Raw genomic sequence first — 24,189 nt, 5'->3', positions numbered from 1 at the left:
GCTTCAAAGTTTCAATTATTTCCACATCTACTTCCTACAGTTTCAAACTTTTGAGTTTTCATTGTATGTCGGGGTAGTTTCACGGAAGACATTCAGAGAAATAAAAGTGAAAAAACAAATAAAGCTGACAATTTAGTGAAACGTCAAAGACTGTGCATGACAATTAAAAAGTCGCAAAATCTTGCTATGTCAATTCAAAAGTAGCTTTCAACAGATCGCTGGTTGTGGCCTGATATTGCTGCAGAATTTTCCTAAGCGCTTGTGTTATTTTAATGAGCATGGATTTTATAAATTCAGTCGTTTCAAACACGGAGAGTGGAAATTGAATTTTATCCTAATGATTTAGGATATATGCGTTTGTTTAAGTTTCCACTTAACCAATTCAAATAATCAGATTTCATTTCCACTGTCCTCGGTAACTTTTTATCCTAATATCCAATTATAATATCCTTTTATATCCTTTCATCCTAATATCCTTTTATCCAATTTTATCCTAATGCTTTAGGATATATGTGGTTGTTTAAGTTTCCACTTAACAAATTCAAACAATCAGATTTCACTTCCACTGTTTTGGTACCTCAAGTAAATTTATTTTGCTAGTGATTCTGTTACAATTCTAGATCATTGAATCATCGGCCTCTTGGGAAGTATTCAAGTTTTGTGGATGAAAGATTCAGGATCGTATCTATAACACAAATGATATCACAAGAAGTGTCTCTATACTACTATTTTTACTCCTTGCTTCTTTTTCTGTATTTAAAAAATTAAAAAAGGAAGATCAGTTTTGCGAAGCAAATTTGGTTAAATTCTAGTTAATTAACTTCTTGCTATCTCAGAAAGGGAATACACCTTTGATGACCTTTAAAAATACGTGTGCTATAAGAGTGAAACCTTGCAAAATAGATCTTCTGCTTAATTGAAGTAAAACAAAATTGTTTTCAGCTTCATAACTTTGCTCAATTCCATTTTATAAGGTTTTAAAAATATGCAAATACATTTCCTAAATTAAAAAAAAAAATATTTATGTGGCTCAAAATTCTACTCAATTAACAGGAATTGTATTTTCAGGACTAAAGGCAGAGAAAAAGCAACTTGTAACTGAAAATTAAGGTGAAATATTGTTTTGTCAAAATTTCAATAGGTATAGACCTGTCATGTCGGCAAATTTCCGGGCCCTCTAGAGGGAGAAGGAGTGGAGGTGGGTACTTTAAAATGCCTTCCCAGGACATACTTTAGCCTCTAGACCTATCCCTGAAAGTTTCATTTTCCTAACCTAAACCCTTTTCAAGATAGCAAGAAGTCAATTAACTAGAATTTTACCGAAAATTTCCCTTTGATTCTACTTTTCTCTGTGTCTAGCGTTTCAATTCTTCAGATGTGGATAGGATATTAATCTAAACTAGGATTTTAATAGAAAGTTACATTTTGGAAAAGAGCCGTCCTGGCCGAGTGGGTTGGTGCACTGGATTCAGGATCCTTTGTCTGAGAGGGCGAGGGTTCGAATCCTAATTTACCCAATTATTTAGTTTGGGACAGGAGTCAGTGGCGTGACTGACCCCTGTCAGTCACGCAATTGGGGTACCAATGGGTACCACATTGGTTTGGTACCCCAAACCAATGGCACCACAAACCAATGAGGGTTTGGGGTACCAGATTTCTCCTGGGCACCTGGAGAAATCTGGGGAAGGTAAACAGGAAGGGTGTGTAAAGGCACAAAATGTTTGGCCCCCAAACCCCCGTTACACTTCCTGGCTGAAGAGCCAAGAAACAGATATCAGCACCGCCGGTGGGGACTGTAAAGTCTAATGCCGCACTTTTATTACTGTTTATAATTTTACTTTATGGAAAAGTTTCTAAATTAATATAAAGTATAAGACTCAAAATCCTCGCCTTTGACATTATTTTTGCTGTGGATATAACTTTACGAGGACCGGAACCTTCGCTAATGCTTTTTTAACACCAGAATTTAATGCCGGTTCCTAATCTGTGAAACTAAAACATGGAGTCTGATGATTCAGAAGTTTCTCAATTTTTAATCTAAGAGTAAAGATTTTTAATCTTTAATCGATTCATCCTATTCCCTTTCTAAAACCAGTGACATAATTTTGTCAAAATCGTGGGGAGGGGCAGGGGTTGAAATTGATGCCAATGTTCCCAAATCAAGTGAAAATGAAAGTGAGAACTGAAAAATGATCCATATATATACTAAAGAAAGCTGACCTGTTTCTCTGGATACTTGAATTATGAAGGCTTTTTATAGTTTTAACGAGATTTTTTTGTAAAAACAAAATTTCAGATGGAGGGGGGACAAACTGAGGTCGGGGAGGGGGGCAAACATGGGTTTGAAGGGTCCTGCTAGTGGCGAGGACAAAAAAAGAGAAAAATGACCATACGTGAGTGCTACCGAGGCAAAAAAAGTGTTTTCCTTGTTGTTGAAGGGAGAGGGTCTTCAACTTTCCGCTTTAGAATACTTGACAATGGCGATTCCATTAATACAGTTTTTATTTTTAAATGATACCATTTTTAAGGTTTTCAAATTCGTCTTAATTTGATTTCGTAATAAATATTTACCATTGAGACTACCAAAATCATAATTGCCATTCACTGATCAGCTATAAATAGCGATTTTTCCCTGTTTGACATTCTTTCAAAAAACTTTTGTAAATTTTTGGCTGGGGTTTGTTCCTTTTAAATATTTTGAGTTTAATTGCCAAATAGTTGTTTCTGTCAAGTCGTTTATTTTGACCCCATTAAGATCCCAGGTGCTGAATTCTGAGACGGTCTATTTTTTATTTTCTTCTCCTGGAAAGACTTTCAAACTTATCGGCAGCGAATTGACTGAGTTTGACAAAACTCAGCTTCAGTCGTAAATACTAAAAACCGGATTCAAATTTAAATACAATAGAGTTGTTTTAGTTTGTCGTTTAATTTCAATTTCTATTTTCGTTTTTAAATAAAGTCATATAAATTAAACCAGGTTTAAAGGAACTGGACTGGTAGCAAATCATGTTTTAAGAACCTGCTTTGCTCGCACTTGATTAATTTCTGGTCCTTCAGATCTAACCCCTACTTTTGCAAAGTCAATTAGGTTGCTTATTTTGGGCCCATCCAGTTCAAAAGCGGTCAATTCAGTCAGAGCAAGTCTACGTTGTATTTTTCTTTCCTGAAAAGACTTCTGGATCTTCATACTTCTCATCACAGAAATGCCAGATTTCAGCACGGAAGAGCTTCAGTCGTAGATACTGAAAACCAAATTTCAATGTCAATAGAATAGTCATTTTATTTTATTGTTTAATTCTCATTTTTAATAATTTTGGATTTGAAAAGAACCGTTTAAATTTAATCAGTTTTTAAGGGGATGGACTGGTAGTCTAGCAGCTTGCCTTAAAAAATTATTTATGCTTGCATATGATTTATTGCTGTCTGTTCGTTCAGTAGTTTGGAAAAATTCACCTGAAGCCTGACGAGATAATATGAATAAACCAAAATCAAGAGACAAGTGTATTTGCATCGAGTGTCGGTCAAACTTTTACTTCGGGTCGAAAAGAAGGTAAGAAATATCTAAACACAATGAAGTAATTAGAAATCAAGCAAAGGAGCCCCACAAGGGCCTTTTAAACCAAGTGTGTACAAGACAGTGACTAAAACTCAATTACAGTACGTGGTTGAGACGGGGACAACGCTTGAGAAAGACAAGCAAGATTTGGCTGTGTACCCAAAATTTTCCACCGGGACAAAAGTGCTTTTGAAGACACCGGGATAGCTCATTCGAGTCGGAAGGTAAATTTTTGTCTGGGACGAAAGTAATAAGCAACGTTAAAGCTTACAGTGACCAGAAATTTGATAAGAAATTATTCCAAATTTGCGCCTCCAGTAATTTGTAATGTCATGCTATCGATCGACACAAATGTTGAAAAGGAGTCAAATATAGGGCAAGACACTTTTGATCAAGTACCCAACAAGCCATTCTTTACATGTGTTACTAAGTTGGAATACACTATATCATCAGTTGCTGGTTCCGATGTTATTGTTAAGACTTTCTCGGAAAATTTTAAGTTGAATGCAAGATAGATATTGGTGGAAATACAATCTACATCATCTTCTGCGTTTGAGCTATGTAAAGAGTTAACCGTCGATAGTACTGAAGAACTTCTTAATATATGAGCAATTAGTGGAGTTGTCAACAGTTGCAGTGAAGATTTTGAAAATATAGTTCACATGAGTCCAGGAATAAGGAATCCGATCTTTAACGAAAAACATAGGAAGTACCTTATTTCATGGGGTCCTAATCAACCAAATCCGATGGTATTTCCTTTTAGTCCTTCAATATAAAATTGAAACAGTAGTGTTTTCATTTGGGAGGATATGAGGATTACCAGATCTTAGAATACAATATTAAGAAACATGCAACAATTTGCTTCGTGTGTATTCGTTTTCTCTAGTGGTATGAATAGTAACCAATCTGAAAAAAGCTGAGATGGAAGACGAACAACGGTAATGACAAAAAATGAAGAGCAAAGTAAAGATGAAGAGAGGAAGTATTTTGTCTTCTATACTCACCAAGTCATTTGTCTTCTGAGTCGAACAATGCAGCTTTGTCCCATTTTTGTCACATCGTCAATAACAGCAGTCATAAAGATTTTTCTGATTGATAAAAGCATTCGAACTAAGTTTTTAGAGTAAGCAAATGATGAAGAGACGGAGAGAAAAACACAAATTTAGGCTGTTTACCGACAATTACTCACAACGAGTTAATTGAATTTCTTTCAGCAAAAGTCAGGGAGAAGATTGTCGACCTAGTCATGGATTCAGAATTCTATTTTGTGTTGATAGATATCCGATGCTTCACATTCTGATAAGTCTACAATCGTAATCCGCAATATCAGTTTGGAAGGGGCATCGGGAAAGACACTATTAGATGTTAGCGAAGTTAATGACAAAACTGCACAGGGTGTGGCAGAAGCATAATAAGAACCTGGTCAAGGAGAGGAATTCTTCGGTATAAACTATCTTTCAAGTCTTATGACTATCAAAATTGATATCTGGTCAATTTAATGGAGCCCAGTAGAAAATATCCAAAGTTTCCGATCACCGTGGGCCTAATAATCTCTGCCAGGCCCACAGATTACACATTACTATAGAAAATAGTAGTAATTCATTTCTTTTAATAGTCGAGTTTTCAATATCCTTGATGACGTATGCGAAATCTTCTTTTCTTCTACAAAACATTTTGTCATCCTTGAAGAAAAACGCTCTTCAATTGAAAACAGCATTAGTCTCAGAAACTTGCCACAGACTTCGGCGAACTGCAAGGTCTGAAACTCTACAATCAGTAGTTACTTTGTTCAAAGCAATTACCTTGCTACAAAACAAAAAACATAAAGAACATCGATGCACAGATGAAGGCGCCTAGCAGCCTTCTGAAAAGGATAACAGCTTTCTGAAAAGGATAACAGCTTTCTGAAAAGGATTACAAGATTAAAATTTATCAATTGCCTCATGTTTATGAAAAAAAATCATGTACAAGATCAGAATAGAAACAGAAAAAGCTTGAAGAAGAAGAGATCAACATCGTCGACGGAATCAAGATGTTTGAAGCAATAAAGAAACTTAAGGCGACTGGAGGAGAAAATAAACAATTTCGTTGTTAGCACTAAAGTGTTTTCCAGAATGAGGCAAGTGTGAGATTTTGTCGGACATCATCGCCGGCAACTTGGATCATCTCGTTCTGACTAGCCAAGCTCAGAGTCAAGCCGTGATCTCTATGTATCAGTTCTATAGACAACATTTTAGGATCCTGCTTGAACGGTTGACTGAACTTGCTTTGTCCCTTTTCAGCTATTTTGCTCCTTACTTCAGTCTCCCTTAAAAAAAGGTTTCAGTTGCAGATATTGAGCTAGTCTATTCCAAGCTAAGAAGGAACTGAAAATTCTACTGCTTTTTAAGTAGAGCTTCAAGTTCTCTCTGTTTTGCCACGGCGCTTCTTGCTTCAAGAAGTCATAGTTGAAGAAAATTGCCGGTAACATCAGCTTAAGCATGTTATTCACCTTTTCAAATTGGCTGCAACAGCCCTTTTGCAGTCGCTGCTGACAAAAAATATATTTAGCAAGCTCAAGTCTATTGAGAATTTGCTGAGAACTGCCATGGTTGATTCTTGACTAGATTCCATGATGTTGTTGGCGAATGAGAAAAAACCTCACCGATGCCATTAAATTAAATAAGATCGTCCAGTGGTGGTCTAATTTGTTGAAGAGGTGAATACAAATATAGCTTTTCATTGTTTCAACATTATACATTTTCACGAGTCTCATAATTTGATCTAGGAGTCTTTTAAATAAAGGAATTTACCCACCCCCCCTGGCCTGGGTGCTTTGAACCAACCCTGCTAGTGTCCAAATATTTATTGGATTAGCTTTCTAGATTAATAGCTTGTAGTTCAAGATTTTGAATTTCTAGTAAATGTAATTGTTGTCTACTCAGTTGGCTCATATCAACTGATTAAGTCGAAGTTCGGCTAACTCGGTTGATTTTATAGTACAGCCAGTCACCTCTTGATTTCGCTTGATTGCCAATCAGCCCTAATGTAGAACGCTTTCACTGGGTAGAATTGCATTGAGAAAGCTTAGATAAATTTAATTTTCCGTGGACACTGTGATTTTAAACATCAATTTAATTTCCCGCTGACAATAGGCATATTTTATTTTTATTTTCTCTTCTAAGGCCTTCTTTGTAAATAAAAGGATCTCTAACCACACAAAAAATGCATTAAAATCGTTTAAAATAGTGATATTTGGGCTGTACAGTATAATAACGTGCTTTATGAGGAGATTTTAGACCAGGATTTGTCTTAGGACAGAGTAGTGTTCGTTAATCTAGAAATTAATTATAACTTAGAAATTCAGGAATACTACCAAAGCAGTTCTCTTGCTCGTCATTCCGTTCCTCCTTATCCCGATTAAGATTTTTTTTTTAATTACTGAAGGGATTGCGTATGCAAAAAAAAAACGAAATTCACCCCCAAAAATAGAAGACCTACTGTTTTTTAAAGAACAGTTTTAAAGTAGCAGGTGGTATATCTTTTAAGTAATTTGTTTTAAGCAAAAGGTTACGGCCTGTAATTAAGGCCATTGTAAGTTAACACTATTTTTGTTTGTGCTTAGAATCCGAATTCTTATGCTATCATTTCGACTAAATTATGCAAGTTCCCCACTGTTTACATATTATTTTATTATTGGTAAAGTAGGCATGTTTAATCCTGGGTCTCCAAACAGGGTAATAGTTTTAAAGAAAAGCTTTCAGGGAATGTTGAGGTGGGGATTGAACTAAATCAGTTGCTTGTGCATTGTTTAGAACACACTCAATAAGTGAAGAGGTGGTTATGTCAGTTTAATTTAGATCTCTGATATAAAGCCCCCCCCCCTAATTTGCAAATATATAGTCCAGCATTATAGCCCAACCACGTATTTACACGCAAATTGACTTTTTTCAAACATGGCCTATTGTTGCACTTTCAAAAATATTCCTTCTCGTAAGAGTATAAAGTCATGTTGTGTCCATTGACGCACTGTTTTGTTGTGGACAACAACCCTTTATCCTGGAAAAATATTATTGCCTCTTTTTCAGTCGTCGGCAAATCCCAAGTCTTCATTTCAAAATCCATGTGCAGACACTATCTTCTATCACTATGCGTAGCAAACTAAATTGAGTTTTGTCTTTGTGGCTATGAAACCGGATTTTCACTGCAAAATTCTTGCATGTGTTCTGAATTGAGTTGGATCAATTGAATAATGAACAAGTACCAAATATTTCATTAAAATGTACCTGCATCGTAGTTTTTTTCATGAAAGAACCTAACTTCACTTATTGAGTGCGTTCTGAATAATATGCAAGTACCCTAAATGAAAACACACATTGTGCATGTAGATTGTCAAAAGGGCGTATTTGCAATGTCTCAAGAACAGCAGAGTTTCAACACCATGTTGAAACTCTTAGTACATGTTAAGGGAGACATAAAATTAAATAAAAGAACACTATGTTTTTAAAAATCCAGCTCCTTAAAAGGTGTATCAGCAATAGATGGCTAGGGTATAAAGTTGAAACTTTCAAGGAATGTTGAAAGAGAGATTAGATTAAATCAGGAGACACTATGCGTCTCCAGTTAATTAAAGCGGTATGTATGTAATATCTGAGGAACAGCCAAGATATTAAGCAGAAACTTTCAAAGCATAGAGAGCGGGGATGTTGGGTAAAATCAAAAGACATTGTGCATCCAGGTTGACGCAAGGGTAAAACTACGAAATCTCAAAATCAGCCAAGGGGACCTAGTCGAAGCCTTCACGAAATGTCTAGGGGCATGTTAGCTAAATCAAGACACTGCTTTCATCCAGGATGTCAAGAGGACGTATATACATTGTCAAAAGAATGAATAATTGTATTTTGTTGGAATTGTAAGAGAATGTTGTGGAGGATATTGAGCGAAATCAGAAACGATTATGTATACCCAAGTTGTGAAAGTGCGTATCTGTATTATCTTAGGAACAACTAAGGGTATTAAGTTGAAACTTTCAGGGAATGTTGAGTTAAGGATGTTGAACTAAAGCAAAATAAATTATATATATTCAGTTTGCTAAAAGCGCTTATCGTATCTGCAATATCTCAGGATTGGCTAAGAGTATTAAGTTGAAACCTTCTGGACATGTAGAGGAAGATGTTAAATTCAATCAAAAGACATAATGTTCGCCCATGTTGTCAAAGTGCATAACTGTAAAATCTCAAGACAAACTAAGGATATTAAGTTTCAGGGACTACTGAGTCAAATCCACAGACGTTAGCTACGTTTAGATTTTCAAAAGGCCCTACCTGGAATATATTAGGAACAGCTCTGGGTATCAGACTAAAACTTTCAAGGTGTGTCAACGGAGGATGTTGAATTAAAATCAGAAGATACTGTCAAATGACATTGCATTCAGTTTTTCAAAATGCCTATATATAATATTTCAGGAACAGCTAAGGATATAATTCTGTTGATTGTTATGTGAAGGAGGATTTTAGTTTAATCGAAAGACATTATCTTTACCCATGTTGTCAAAGGGCGTAACTTTAAAATCTCAAGATCAATTAAGGATATTAAACTTCAGGGACTACTGAGTCAAATCCATAGATGTTATCTAAATTTGGGTTTTCAAAAGGGCCTACCCGGAATACGTTAGGAACAGCTCTGGGTATTAGACTGAAACTTTCGAGGTATGCCAATGGAGGATGTTGAATTATATCAGAAGACACTGTCAAATGACATTGCATCCAGTTTGTCAAAACGCCTATACGTAATATTTCAGGAACGTAATTATGTTGATGTTATGATAATTTTAATGAACTGTGGCTAGTTTTAAGATAACAAATATCAGCGGTTTCAATTTTTTCGTGAAACTTAAATAGCCAAAAGGGTATCATAAGGAATTCTTTATTGTAATAAAGCATTTTAAAGGAAGCATTTTAAAAGGAGGTTTAGAACAGGATGTCCAGGGAAGCTGTAAAGACACAGCATTTTACTACCCGTAGGATTGATACGAACAAAGATTTAAGAATTTGTGCATATATTATTAAGGTATTGCCAAGATGGAAGGGGTGCTCTGCAAAACCGAAAATTTTACTTTTTTGTTTGGCAATTTTTGGCATGAGTTTTTTGGCACCTTACCGTACTATGAAAGCGCAGAAAAGAAAACCCTGACAGGTACCAGTCAATGGCTAAGTACCACCCACATACTCAGGAACATTTCTAGATTTAACACAAGTGGCTAACCAGGAAAAAACAGGTCGACAGGCAGAATAAAAAGAGCAAGAATAAAATGTCACTGCTCAGCTATTCAATAAATATAAAGTGATTTTTCATCAAATTTGTTGAGTCGCAACATTTATTGCAAGTACACTATCTAATTTTCTTTGTTATTTATTTACTTCCCCGAAATCACAAAATACGTCATGGATCACAAAAAATAGTAAGGATCTCATGAAATCGGGAGCTGGACTCTAGAAAGCGGGGTGTCGAGGTGAATACGTGGGAAGATCTTTACATGGAAAAACTTCTCAATTAGGAAGAGACTTTCAATGAAGGGGGCGCAGGATTTTTAGCATTATTTAAAAAAGAATGAAAAAATAAATATGCAAAGTTTTTTTTCTACTGAAAGTGAGGAGCAGCATTAAGACTTAAAACAAGCAGAAATTATTACGCATATGAGGGGTTTACCTCCTCGTAATACCTCGCTCTTTACGCTAAAGTATTTTTTGTAATTTCAACTATTTATTCTACGGCCTTTGTGATTCAAGGGTGATTCCTAAGGAATTGGGACATAATTTAAGCTTTTAGTGTAAAGAGCGAGGTATCGACGAAGGGTGAATCGCCTCATATACGCAATAAAAACATACGAATATAGAAGTGCGTTACGTAAGTTAATTCGTTTAATTACGTATGTTTTTTACTGATAAAAATGTTCGTAAAAAATTAAAAGTTCTAGTTGCCTTTTTAAGTAATCAAAAAATTGGAGGGCAACTAGGCTTCCTCCCTCGCTCATTTTTTCTCAAAATCTTCCGATTAAAAATATGAGAAAGCCATTTAACCCAAAAAAAGTAATATACATATTTCGTTTTAATTATTTATGTGCGGAGAGCCAAGATCAAAACATGCATTAATTAAAAAACGTCCAGAAATTAAATAAAAAAACAATTATTTTTAAATGAAAGTAAGGAGCGACATTAAAACTTAAAACGAACAGAAATTACTCCGTATATGAAAAGGGTTTTTCCTCCTCAACGCCCCGCTCTTTACGCTAAAGTTTTTTACTGTTTTAAGATGTAGAGTTAAGAGGAAGAGTCAAACTTTAGCTTAAAGAGCGAGGCGCTGAGGAGGAAAAGCCCCTTTCATATACGGTGTAATTTGTGTTCGTTTTAAGTTTTAATGTCGCTCCTTACTTTCATTTAAAAAAACTTGTTTTTTTATTTATTTAATGTACATTAGGAAACTATGTTAAGTAATTATGTTAAGAAAGCAATACAAAGCCTCTGTCAACGACAAGGGGAAGGAAAAAGAAAGTCATGTTTACAAAAGCATTATTGTTTTTTTAAATGGCTGCTATGTAAGGCTTGAAAGTACTAAAACATGTAAATGAAAAGAATGTTTGGCGGAACAGAATGTAACAAAGTTAAATTAAATTACAGAATGTAACAAAGGAAACATTACTTCAAGTTGAAGGATAGACCCAAGGGTGAGTATGATTCTCACATTTCTTCCCAAATTCACAGCTAAATTTGAAATATATGTATAACATTATATATGTATAATATGTATAACATTATACATATAACATTATTTACATATGTATAACATATGTATAACATTATACATATGTATAACATTATAATTGAAAACGGACAGCTCCACAATATTTTGTCCCTCCGATTAGTCTATTGTTCTTAAAAAACCGTGTCAAAATCGTGTGCTAAAATGTTTTCAAATTGAATATATATGGACACGCACATGGGGTGTTCTACTGAAAAGAAAACACATTTTAAACATTTCTATCATACCATTAATAAGTCGAAAACTGTTGAGAATTTCTGGACTGTATATCTATGTATATATATAACTGTTAATCCACATTAATCTGTTTTTTTTTTCAGTAATTATGGCTATTATAGTGATTTGAATGTTTTGATAGTTTGGGAAATAAAACACACATAGCTCGAAATAACAGATGTTTTCAGTAGAACGCAAATGCTGTTCAGGTGTATAAAAAGCAAAAAGGACGGTACTTTTACTCATAATTTAGTATTTTCTGCTAGTTTTAAATTGACTTTGGTTATTTATTGTGATTTCTGCTCCTTTTAGGTTTCATTTATAAATTGATAGAGATATATGATCATTTTTATGCTTGAAGAATTATTGTTCTACTTTATTTCTGTCGTCTTTGGTTTAATGTAGCTCTTTACTTTCCATTGGAAAACTGATCTCTTGGAAATTTTCAAAATTAATTTCTCTATAAATTAGTGAGTCATAGATTAATACTATTTCCAAGAATTTTTTTTTTTTAATATCTGATCATTACACACAATTGTAAATTCTCCACAATCCATCTCTGAACAGCAGGAAACCAAATCGACGCAGATCTGTCATATGTCTATCTTCTAAGTCCCAAATGCGACTGTGAAATCTAAAAAAAATTAAACTTTAGACACAATTAAATTAACACATAAACAAACATTAATGAGAAAAATGTCGGTAACATAATACCGCTTCAAAATTTAAGCAGCGCAAGGAGTATACACTTCTCTTATGATGTTTCTTAAGCATCATATGATACTCAAAATTCATATGCTAAGTTCAGGATGACTATTGTCTCGAACAGAAAATACTCATCAAACAGTTCGTGGTAACGAACTGTAGTAAGGAGCGACCCGGCTCAATAGTAACCAAAACTCTAAAGAATAGAATTTTGATACCAATACTTACATAAAAAGAATCGCATTTTAATGCTGATTTTAAATATATAAGTTTCATCAAGTTTAGTCTTACTCATCAAAAGTTACGATCCTGAGAAAATTTGCGTTATTTTAGAAAATAGGGGGAAACGCCCCCTAATAGTCATAGAATCTTAACGAAAATCACACCATCAGATTCAACGTATCAGAGAACCCTACCGTAGAAGTTTCAAGCTCCTATCTACAAAAATGTGGAATTTTGTATTTTTTGCCAGAAGGCAGATCACGGATGCGTGTTTATTTGTTTTTTTTTTTGTTTTTTTTCCCAGGGGTGATCGTATCGACCCAGTTGTCCTAGAATGTTGCAAGAGGGCTCATTTTAACGGAAATGAAAAGTTCTAGTGCCATTTTTAAGTGACCAAAAAATTGGAGGGCACCTAGGCCCCCTCCCACGCTAATTATTTTACCAAAGTCAACGGATCAAAATTCTGAGATAGCCATTTTATTCAACGTAGTCGAAAAACCTTATAACTATGTCTTTGGGGACGACTTAATCCCCCACAGTCCCCGTGGGAGGGGCAACAAGTTACAAACTTTGACCAGTGCTTACATGTAGTAATGGTTATTGGGAAGCGTACAGGCGTTTTCAGGAGGATTTTTTTGGTTGGGGGAGGGGTTGAGAAGAGGGTGATATGCTGGGGGAACTTTCCATCGACAATTTGTCATGGGGGAAGAAAATCCCCATGAAGGGAGCGCAGGATTTACTAGCATTATTTAAAAAAAAAACAATGAAAAAATAAAATATGAAAACGTTCTTTCAGCTGGAAGTAAGGAACAGCATTAAAACTTAAAACAAACAGAAATTATTACCCATATAAGGGGATCACCTCCTCCTAATACCTCGCTCTTTACGCTAAAGTATTTTTAGTAATTTCAACTATTTATTCTACGGCTTTTGTGATTCAGGGGTCATTCTTAATGAATTGGGACAAAATTTAAGCTTTAGTGTAAAGAGCGAGGTACTGACGAGGGGGCGAACCCCCTCATATATGTAATAAAAATATGAGAATACAAAAGTTCTTTATGTAAGCTAATTTATGCGTTACGTAAATCTTTTACTAATAAAAAGATTCGTAAAAAATTAAAAGTTCTAGTTGCCTTTTTAATTTACCAAAAAATCGGAGGGCAACTAGGCTTCCTCCCCCGCTCTTTTTTTCTCAAAATCATTCGATCAAAATTATGAGAAAGCCATTTAGCAAAAAAAAAAAATGCAAATTTCGTTTTAATTATTCCTCTGCGGAGAGCAAAAATCAAAACAAGCATTGATTCAAAAACATTCAGAAATTAAATTAAAAAAACAAGTTTTTTTAACTGAAAGTAAGGAGCGACATTAAAACTTAAAACGAACAGAAATTACTTCGTATGTGAAAGAGGCTGCTTCCTCATAAACGCCCCGCTCTTTACGCTAAAGTTTTTTACTGTTTTAAAAAGAAGAATTGAGAGAAAGAGTCAAACTTTAGCGTAAAGAGCGGGGCGTTGATGAGGAAGCAGCCTCTTTCATATACGAAGTAATTTCTGTTCATTTTAAGTTTTAATGTCACTCCTTACTTTCAGTTAAAAAACTTGTTTTTTTTATTTAATAAACAGAAAGTGATAAAGTTCAACTGTCTGAATCCTATACGCCAGGTAACTATAGCTACTTAGCAATTAGCCAATCAGAGGAGACTACAGCAAGTAACTCTCCGATAACCCTCTATGTGTTAAAACGAGGATGCTTTGTACTCATATAACATGTCACTTAGATTTAGGCCAATAATATTAACAACGTTATAATTTCTCGGTTTTACACCAAAAAGTCTATAATTGATATGGTTGCCAATATAAATGCTTCATTGTCGTCAACGCCTAACCGGCAACAGCTTGTTCTAGAGAACAAGTTTCTATAATTTAAAAATTTTAGCATTCTAGAATTTTAGTATTTTCATGAAAAATTCATGTAATTAATTAATTCCATGAAATTCATTTTGACACCCCGCTTTCTAGAGCTCAACTCGTGATTCATGAGATCCTTACTCTCTTTTGTGATCCATGACTTATTGTGTGATTAAATAAAAAAACTATTTTTTTTAGCTGAAAGTAAGAGGCGACATTAAAACTTAAAACGAACAGAAATTACTCCGTATATGAAATGGGTTGTCCCCTCCGCAATCCCTCGCTCTTTACGCTAAAGATTTTAATTGTTTTAAAAAGTAGAATTGCGGCAAAGAGTCAAACTTTAGCGTAAAGAGCAAGGGATTGCGGAGGGGACAACCCATTTCATATGGAGTAATTTCTGTTCATTTTAAGTTTTAATGTCGCTCCTTACTTTCAGCTAAAAAAATTAGTTTTTTTTTATTTAATTTCTGAACGTTTTTGAATTAATGCATGTTTGGTTTTGGCTCTCCGCACATAAATTATTCAAATGAAATTTGTATATTAATCCTTTTTTTGGCTAAATGGCTTTCTCTTAGTTTTGATCAGACGATTTTTAGAAATAAGGGGTGGAGAAGGAGGTCTAGTTGCCCTCCAATTTTTCGGTTACTTAAAGAGGCAACTAGAACTTTTAATTTTTAACGAATGTTTTGATTAGTAAAAAATATACGTAACTTAAGAATTAACTTACGTAACAAACTTTCATGATCTTATATTTTTATTACGTATACGAGGGGGTTTGTACCCTCGTTAATACCTCGCTTATTAAACTAAATCGTAAGTTTTGTCCCAATTCTTTAAGAATGACCCCTGAATCAGAAAGGCCGTAGAATAAATAGTTGAAATTACTAAAAATACTTTAGCATAAAGAGCGAGGTATTTATCTCCTCCTAAATACCTCGCTCTTTATGCTAAAGTATTTTAGAACCCCTCATATGCGTAATAATCTCTGTTCGTTTTAAGTTTCAATGCTTCTCCTTCCTTTCATTTGAAAAAACGTTTTCATGTTTATTTTTCATTGTTTTCTTATAGTAATGCTAGAAAATCTTACGCCCTTTTTATTGAATTTTTCTTCCCCATGACAGACTCCTCCATGGAAAGATCCTCCAACATAGCCCCCTCCCCTCAGCCCCACCCCCAAACAAAATAAAATCCCCCCTGAAAACGTCTGTACACTTCCCAATAACCATTACTATGTAAGCACTGGTCAAAGTTTGTAAATGCGATTCTTTTGATGTAGCTATTGATATCAAAATTCAATTTTTTAGAGTTTTGGTTACTATTGAGCCGGGTCGCTCCTTACTACAGTTCGTTACCACGAACTGTTTGATTCAGAGAACTAATTAAATAGCGAAGAAAATTTGATAGTTTACTTGTAATAAATGTTGCGACTCAACAAATTTTATGGAAAATCACCTTATATTTATTGAAAAGCTGGACATCCTGTTCTAAGCCTCCTTTAAAATGCCCACAATTTTTTATGATACCCTTTTGGCTATTCAAATTTCAAGAAAAAAAATTATTAAATTAAAAACACTGAAATGTGTTTTCTTAAAACTAGCCAGAGTTCAATAAACTTATCAACATAAATTCACCCTTAGCCTTTCCTGAAATATCACATGCAAGTCTTTTGACAAACTGGATGCAATGTCATTTGACACTGTCTTCTGATTTAATACAACATCCTCTGTTGGTATCCATTAAAAGTTTTAGCCTAATACCCAGAGCTGTTCCTAACATATTCCAAGTAGGCCCAATTGAAAACCAAAATGTAGATAACGTCTGTGAATTTTACTCAGTACTCCCTGAAATTTAGCATCCTCAGTTGATATTGAGATTTCACAGTGACGCCCTTTGACAACATGGGTGAACATAATGTCTTTTGATTGAATTTAACATCCTCATCGACAAGCCAGAAGGGTCTCTACTTAAAACTCTTAGTCATTCCTAAGACATTGCAGATACGGTAAGCCCTTTGACAACCTGAATGTACGAAGTTTATTTTAGTTTGGTTCAACACCCTTCACTCAACATTCTCTGAAAATTTCAACTTAATACTCTTAATTTTTCCTGAGATAATACAAATACGCACTTTTACAACTTGGGTATACATAATCTTTTCTGATTTTGCTCAAAATCTTCTCAACATTCTCTTAAAATTCCTACAAGATACAATAAGTCATTCTTTTAACAATACAGATACGACCATTTGGAATCCTCAATGAAGATAGAGTCTCGATCTTACTTAAGATGTTCCTAAATATTCCCTGAAGGCTTCGACTAGATTCTCTTAGCTGATTCTGAGATTTTGTAGTTTTGCCCTTGTGTTAACCTTAATGCACAGTGTAATTTAATTTTACTCAACATTCCCGCTCTCAATGCCTTGAAAGTTTCTGCTTAATACCTTAGATGTTCCTCAGATATTACATATACACCATATTAAATACCTAGAATCATCTGATTTAATCTAACCTGTCTTTCGACATTCCCTGAAAGTTTTACCCTAGAATTGCTGTGAAAGTTTAGATTTAATACCCTTAGCCATTTATGATCTATTGCAGATATACTTTTTTGAGAACCTAGACTAACATAGTGTTTTCTTATTTAGTTTTACGTCACACTTAACATGTCCTAAAAGTTTCAACATGTCTCCCTCAGCTGTTCTTGAGACATTGCAAATACGCCCTTTTGACAGCTTGTATGCCCAAGTGTGTTTTGACTTAGTTCATCCACCATCTCACGATTCCCCAAAAGCAACTCTTTAATACTCTTACCCTTTTTGGATACCCAGGATAAACATGCCTGCTTCACCAATAATAAAATTGTATGTAAACAATGGGCAACTTGCATAATTTAGTCGAAATGATAGCATAAGAATGAGGATTCTGAGCACAGACGAAAATAGCCTTTACTTACAATGGCCTTACTTACAGGCCATAACCTTTTGTTTAAAATAAATTACTTAAAAGATAAACCGCCTGCTACTTTACAAACGTTCTTTAAAATATAGTAGGTCCTCTACTTTTTGTGGTGAATTTCGTTTTTTTTTGTATAGGTAATATCTTCAGCAATTGAAAAAAGTCTTAGTCTGGAAAAGGTAGGATGAAATGACGAGTAGCGTAATTGCTTTTTTACTATTCCTGAACTTCAAATCTATAATAAATTTCTAGATTAAGGAACACTATTCTTTCCTAAAACAAATACTGGTCTTAACTATCCTCATAAAGCCCATTATAATACCTTACAACCCAAATGCCACTATTTTACACGGTTTCCATGCACTTGTTGTGTGGTTAGAGTATATCTCATTTACAAAGAAGAGAAAATAAAAATAAAATATACTTATTGTAAGCGAGAAATTAAATTGATGTTTTGAAATCATGGTGTCCACGAAGAATCGAAACTTTTTCAGCTTTCTTAATGCACTTCTACCCAGTGACAGTGTTATGTCTTAGGGATGTTCGAAAATCAAGTCAAATTTAGATATGAATAGCTCTACTGCAAAACCAACCGAATTAGCCAAAACTCGACTCAGTCGGTTGACTGAGAAGATAAACAATGAGAACAAACTGAAAAGATAACAATTATATTTACTCAAAATTCAAAAACTTCAACTTTATTTTCTTTGGGAAGCATCGATGGCTGCTCCAACCTATGTACAAAAAGATACTTAACGATACTTAAGATACTTAAAGATACTTAAGATGGATGAAAGATGTTTTCATCCATCTTATTTCTCGATTTCAAGCTGGTACGGAATCAAATAGCTGTTATCCCGCCTTTAAACGTCCTAGGATTCAGATACTAATTTGAAATTAGCAATCGAATGAATCTGACTTCCTGCGTTTTCATTGTTTTGGCTACTACGTTACATATTTGAGCAATCTTTGCCTTTACATCTTAAGAAGTATTCCGATTTTATTTCTTCTTTTGTATTTGCAACAAGCTAGAAACAGAACAATAAAAAAAATAACAATAACAATCATAAATTATAACGCTTAATACGAAATGTATAGTAAAAGCAGATTAAAAAAAAATTATTTTCTTCTCTGTGTCTAGGATGATTAAACTATCGTAAAGAAGCTAAAATCATTTCATCACATAATTCAAAATAAAACGCTTACTTATTTCTCTGCAAAAAACGTAAATGTGCAATTCGAAACAAAAATCCTTGTGACACTCGAGTCGGAATGAATTTTAGAACATTTGTGCATTGTAACACCAAAACACTAAAATTTTAGAATATTAGAATTTAAAAATTATAAATGGCAACCATACCAATAATAGAATTTTTGTGTAAAACCGTAAAATTATAACGTTTTTAATATTATTAGCCTAAATCTAAGTGACATGCTATGTGAATACAAAACATCCTCTATGTTCAAAAATTTTCATTTTTTTTCAACAAAGTCACTTCAAAAAGCATTGGTTGTCTGACTGAAAATACTTTGGAGCAAAGAAAATGGGAGGGGAATCGATAGGAGAGGAAACTTATACTTTTCTTTCAGAAATAGCAACTAGTTTATCATCCCACCCAGATCCAGCACCAAAGACCAAAAACATCCACAAGTTAGATACAAAAAATAAATGAAAATATTAGCTGACTTTTCTTTTCTAGTTTTATCAAATCTAGCTTAACTTTTACTAGTAAACTAAACCAACTACTTTTGCAAATGCAATGGCATTGTTTTTTTTTGTAATCAATAAAAAAAAACTTTGAGGAAACAAAAAATCTAAGTTCTCTTAAAACAAAGTTAAGGTTTCAAACAAACCCAGGATTTCCGTCTTAAGCTTAATATGTTAAAACTGAACCCATTTAAATTTTCTTAATAAAAGATGACTTATGAAAATGTGTAACAATGAGGCATTTTTGAACCAAGTCAAAGAAGTTTTTATCACAGGAAAGAGGAAGGGACCACTGGGTTTTGAAAAAAAGGTAAAGTTCACCCTTTTCATCAATACTTTCGGTTTTTCCTTGTTGGAACAGTCCGAGGAGGGGTTTTATGCCTTTGTGCCTTTAGGGCAGTATAAAATAATTAAAATAAATTGATTTTTTAGCAGATTCACACCATCAGATTCAGCGTATCAGAGAACCCTACTGTAGACGTTTCAAGCTTCCATCTACAAAAATGTGGAATTTTGCATTTTTTTGCCAGAAGACAGATCACGGATGCCTGTTTATTTGGTTTTTTTCTTACATAGGGGTGATCGTATCGACCCAGTGGTCTTAGAATGTCGTGAGAGAGCTCATTATAACGGAAATGAAAAGCTCTAGTGCATTTTTTAAGTAGCAAAAATATTGGAGGCACCTAAGCCCCCTCCCATGCACATTTTCCTCCCCAAAGTAACCACATCAAATTTTAAGATATCTATTCAGTTAAACTTAGTCGAAAACCTAATAACTATGTCTTTGGGGACGGCTTTTTTTGTGTGTTTGTGCTGTTGCATTAGTGATTTCTTATTTTCATTATATAGTAATGGTTATTATGAAGTGTAAAGACGTTTTCAGGAGGACTTCTTCGCGCTGGGGTGGGGGGGGGGTTGTCAAGGGTAGAGGATTACGTGGGAGGATCTTTCCATGGAGGAATTTATCATGAGGAAAGAGAATTTCCATGAAGGGGGCACAGGATTTTCTAGCATTATTCAAGAAACAAAACGATGAGGAAATAAATAATTTTTTCACCCAAAAGTAATGAGTAGCATTAAAACTTAAAACGAACATAAAATATTACGCATATAAAGGAGTTTGTCTCCTCCACAATACCTTGCTGTTTACGCTAAAGTGTTTTTAGTAATTTCAACTATTTATTCTACAGCGTTTGTGATTCAGGGGTCATTCTTGAAGATTCAGGATGAAATTCAAGCTTTAGTGTAAAAAGTGAGGTATTGACAAGGGGGCAAACCCTCTCATATAAGTGATAAAAATACGTGAATATGGAAGTTCGTTACGTAAGTTAATTTGTAAGGTATGTATGTTTATTACTGACAAAAACGTTCGTACACAAAATAAAAAATCTAGTTGCATTTTTAATTAAAAGAAGTTGGAGGGCAACTAGGCCTCCTACCCCACCCATTTTTCTTATCAAAATCGCCCAACCAGAACTATGAGAAACCAATTTAGCAAAAAAAATTAATATACAAATTTATTTTTAATTATTCATGTGCGGTGAGCAAAAATCAAAACATGTGTTAATTCAAAAACGTTCAGAAATTAAATAAAAAACGTGTTTTTTAACTGCAAGTAAGGAGCGATATTACAAATTATAATGAAAAGAAATTATTCCGTATTTGAAAGGGGTTGTTCCCTCCGCAACGCCTCGCTCTTTACGCTAAAGCTTTTTTATTGTTTTAAAATGTGGAGCTGTGACAAAGAGTTAAATTTTAGCGTAAAGAGCGGGGCGTTGAGGAGGAAACAACCTTTTTCATATACGGAATAATATGCGTTTTACGTTTTAATGCCGCTCTTTACTTGTATTAAAAAAAACTTGTTTTTTATTATTTAATGACATACAGAATCCACGTAAAACGTTTTGATTTAGTTCAACTTTCCCATCCACATTCTCTGAAAGCTTCACTTGAATGCGCTTGGTCCTTTTGAACACCTATGGTCAAACATATTCTTTCTCCCAATAACAAATCCTAGATACAAAAATGGGTTAATTGGGGAGCTTACAGTCCCTGCTCTGAGGGTTGAATTTCCCAACATCCCCACAGACATAGTTACTAGATCTTTCAACTATGGTGAATAAAATAACTCTATCAAAATGTTCATTTGATGTTTTTGTAGAATCATTGGTCTTTGGAGGGGGCTGCTTGTCCTCCAATTTCTTTTGACTATTCAAAAGTGCAGTAGAACTTTTCCTTCCAGTCGAACGAGCACCTTTAATATTTTATATGATAGCGCTGCCCTGCCTACGAATTACGAAACCTACATTCACATAGTTTTTCATCCAATTGGCCCCCTCCTGATACGCTCCCTAAGAGTTTTACCTTAATACCCATAGCCTCATTAGTTACAAGGATCGTAATGGCATTAGTATACACATAGTGGCTTTTGGTTAGTTCAAAATCCGCCAGAGCATATCGTGAAAGTTCCAATTTTCAATTGAAATTCGTTCCTTGAATATTGATATTGCCATTACACCCTTTTGACGGTCTACTTCATCATAGTTTGATTTTATTTCAGCATCTACTAAAACCCTTCTTGAAAGCTTCACCCTAACACCTTTAGCTTCAGTAGTAACAATAGTTGTTATAGTAGCAGTAGCATTAATAGCGGTGTGCACACAGCATCTTTGATTTTTTTTTCCAGCACAACCCTTAGGTCCCGCTGAAAGTTTCGACTTAATGCCATAAACTGTTCCTGAGGCATTGCTGATTAATTTTCTTCACAACCTATATACGCATTGCGTGTTTTGATCTAGTTTAACCTCGCTTCAACATTCTCCCAATTTTCCGCCTTAATACCTTTAGGAGCAGTAGAATTAGTCGTAACATTAGATGTTGAAGCAGTAGTAGCAGTGGCAGTGATAGCAGTGACAATACTAAGTAGTAGGAGGAGGCAAATATGGTCTATTAATGAATTCAACATCTCCCACAACAAGACCTGTAAGTTGCGACTTCACACACAAGGTCATTTCTAAAATATAGCTGACATGCCCTTTTGACAACCTGCATGCAGACGGTGTTTTGTGATTCAATTCAATTTTGATCCTCTATTTTACCTGAAAATTCCACATTCACCCTCTTGGCCATAGTGGTAATAGTAGTCACTGTAACAGTAGCAGGAATACTATAGGTACTAGTTTTAGGACTACTGGCTATTTTAACAGCAGTAGCACTGGCACTAGTAGTAACAGTAGTACCCTGAAGGTTCCAAGTGAATATAATTAACCACTGCTATGATATTCCCGTTATGTCCTTTTGACAATCAGTTAATCCATAGTTGCGCTTTAATTTAGTTTAACTTCCCCCTCAAAACTTCCTAAAATTTGCATCTTAATACGCTTAGTGTTAATAGTGCTTATAACAAAAAAAAGTAGTTGTTGGAGTAGTTGTAGTAGAAGTGCTAGTATTGGTAATAGTATTAGTAGTAGCATGCACATATTGTCTTTTGGTCAATTCATCTACTCCGATAAGTATTCCCTGAAAGTTCCGATTTAGTATCCTAATCCATTCCTGAGATAACCCCTTTCATGAATCAGTATGCACATAGTGTATTTTGATTTAATTCAAATTTCCCCTCTATATTCTCTCAAATTTTCACCTTAATATCCTTAGGCTCAACATACTAGCATCAAAGTAGAAATAGTAGTAGTAGCAATAATAATGTTGTATTAGTAAGAGTACTAACAGTAAAAACGACATTTTTAATTGAAGTAGTAGTATTCAACCAACAACTTATGACCTGTTGAACATCCCTTCATAATGGCCAGAAATGTGAGCTTAATACGGTAAGCCGTTTAAAAGATATTGTTGATGCACCATATGTACACCAATTTGTATGCTCTTAACAATCCGTATGCACATAGTATGTTTTTATAACCTTTCCCTCAATGTTTCCTCAAATTTTCACTTTAGTATACCCAGCTTTATATTATCGCTACAAAAGCAGTAATTGTAGTAGTAGGAATGGTAGCAGTAGCAGTAGTGGTAGTAGTTGTAGGAGTGACAGTAGCAGTAGTAGTAGTAGTAGTAGCATGAAAAATATTGCCTTTTCGGTTAATTAATCTCCTCCTTATCCTTTCCTGGATACACCATATGAATAGACTCAGTCATTCCTGAGCTATACCCTTTTAACTTGATTTAGTTGAAGATCCCCCAAAAATTCTTTGAGAAATTTACCTGATTGCCACCCGTCGTCTTTTTGGACACTAAACGTCAAACACGCCCACCTTTCTGTAAAATTAAATAAAAAAATCAATTTTTTTTTTCACTGAAAGTAAGGTGCGACATTAAAACTTAAAACGAACAGAAATTACTCCGTATATGAAAGGAGCTGTTCCCTCCTCAACGCCCCGCTCTTTGCGCTAAAGTTTGATTCTTTCTCTCAAATCTACTTTTTAAAACAGTGAAAAACTTTAGCGTAAAGAGCGGGGCGTTGAGGCGGGAACAGCCCCTTTCATATACGGAATAATTTCTGTTCGTTTTAAGTTTTAATGTCGCTTCTTACTTTCAGTTAAAAAAACTTCTTTTTTTAATTTAATTTTTGAACGTTTTGGAATTAATGCATGTTTTGATTTTGGCTCTCCGTACATGAATACTTAGAACGAAATTTGCATATATTTTTTTTGGCTAAATGGCTTTTTCTTAGATTTGATCGGACGATTTTGAGAAAGAAGGAGTGGGGGAGAAGGCTTAGTTGTCCTTCAATCTTTTGGTTACTTAAAAAGGCAACTATAACTTTTGATTTCTTACGAAAGTTTGTATTAATAAAAAATATACATAACTTCCAAATTAACTTTCGTAACGAACTTTTATATTCGTATATTTTATTACGTATATAAGGGGGGTTGCCCCCTCTTTAATACATTGCTCTTTACGCTAAAGCTTAAGTTTTGTCCCAATTCCTTAAGAATAACCCCTGAATCACAAAGGCCGTAGGAGTAATAGTTGAAATCACTAAAAATACTTGAGTGTAAAGAGCTGGTATTTAGGGGGAGATGAACCGTCGTATTCGTGATAATTTTTGTTCGTTTTGTTTTAATGCTGCTCTTTACTTTCAGTTGATAAATCCTTTTCATATTT

At 34.5% G+C, this 24,189-nt stretch overlaps 1 long non-coding RNA gene across 1 annotated transcript in view; it reads right to left on the bottom strand.

Annotated features, from left to right (window-relative positions):
* Positions 1-12,060: 12,060 nt before the first annotated feature.
* The window catches only part of LOC136033590 (uncharacterized), a 28,786-nt gene continuing 16,657 nt past the window's right edge, over positions 12,061-24,189 (bottom strand). Inside the window, exon 3 of the long non-coding RNA XR_010618964.1 lies at positions 12,061-12,203. This is a non-coding gene — a long non-coding RNA (uncharacterized LOC136033590). The remainder of the gene's footprint in view (positions 12,204-24,189) is intronic.

Source organism: Artemia franciscana, chromosome 12, assembly GCF_032884065.1.
Source record: "Artemia franciscana chromosome 12, ASM3288406v1, whole genome shotgun sequence".
NCBI lineage: Eukaryota > Metazoa > Arthropoda > Branchiopoda > Anostraca > Artemiidae > Artemia > Artemia franciscana.
The sequence above is the reverse complement of the archived record's forward strand: the minus strand, read 5'-3'. Positions and strand labels throughout refer to the sequence as shown.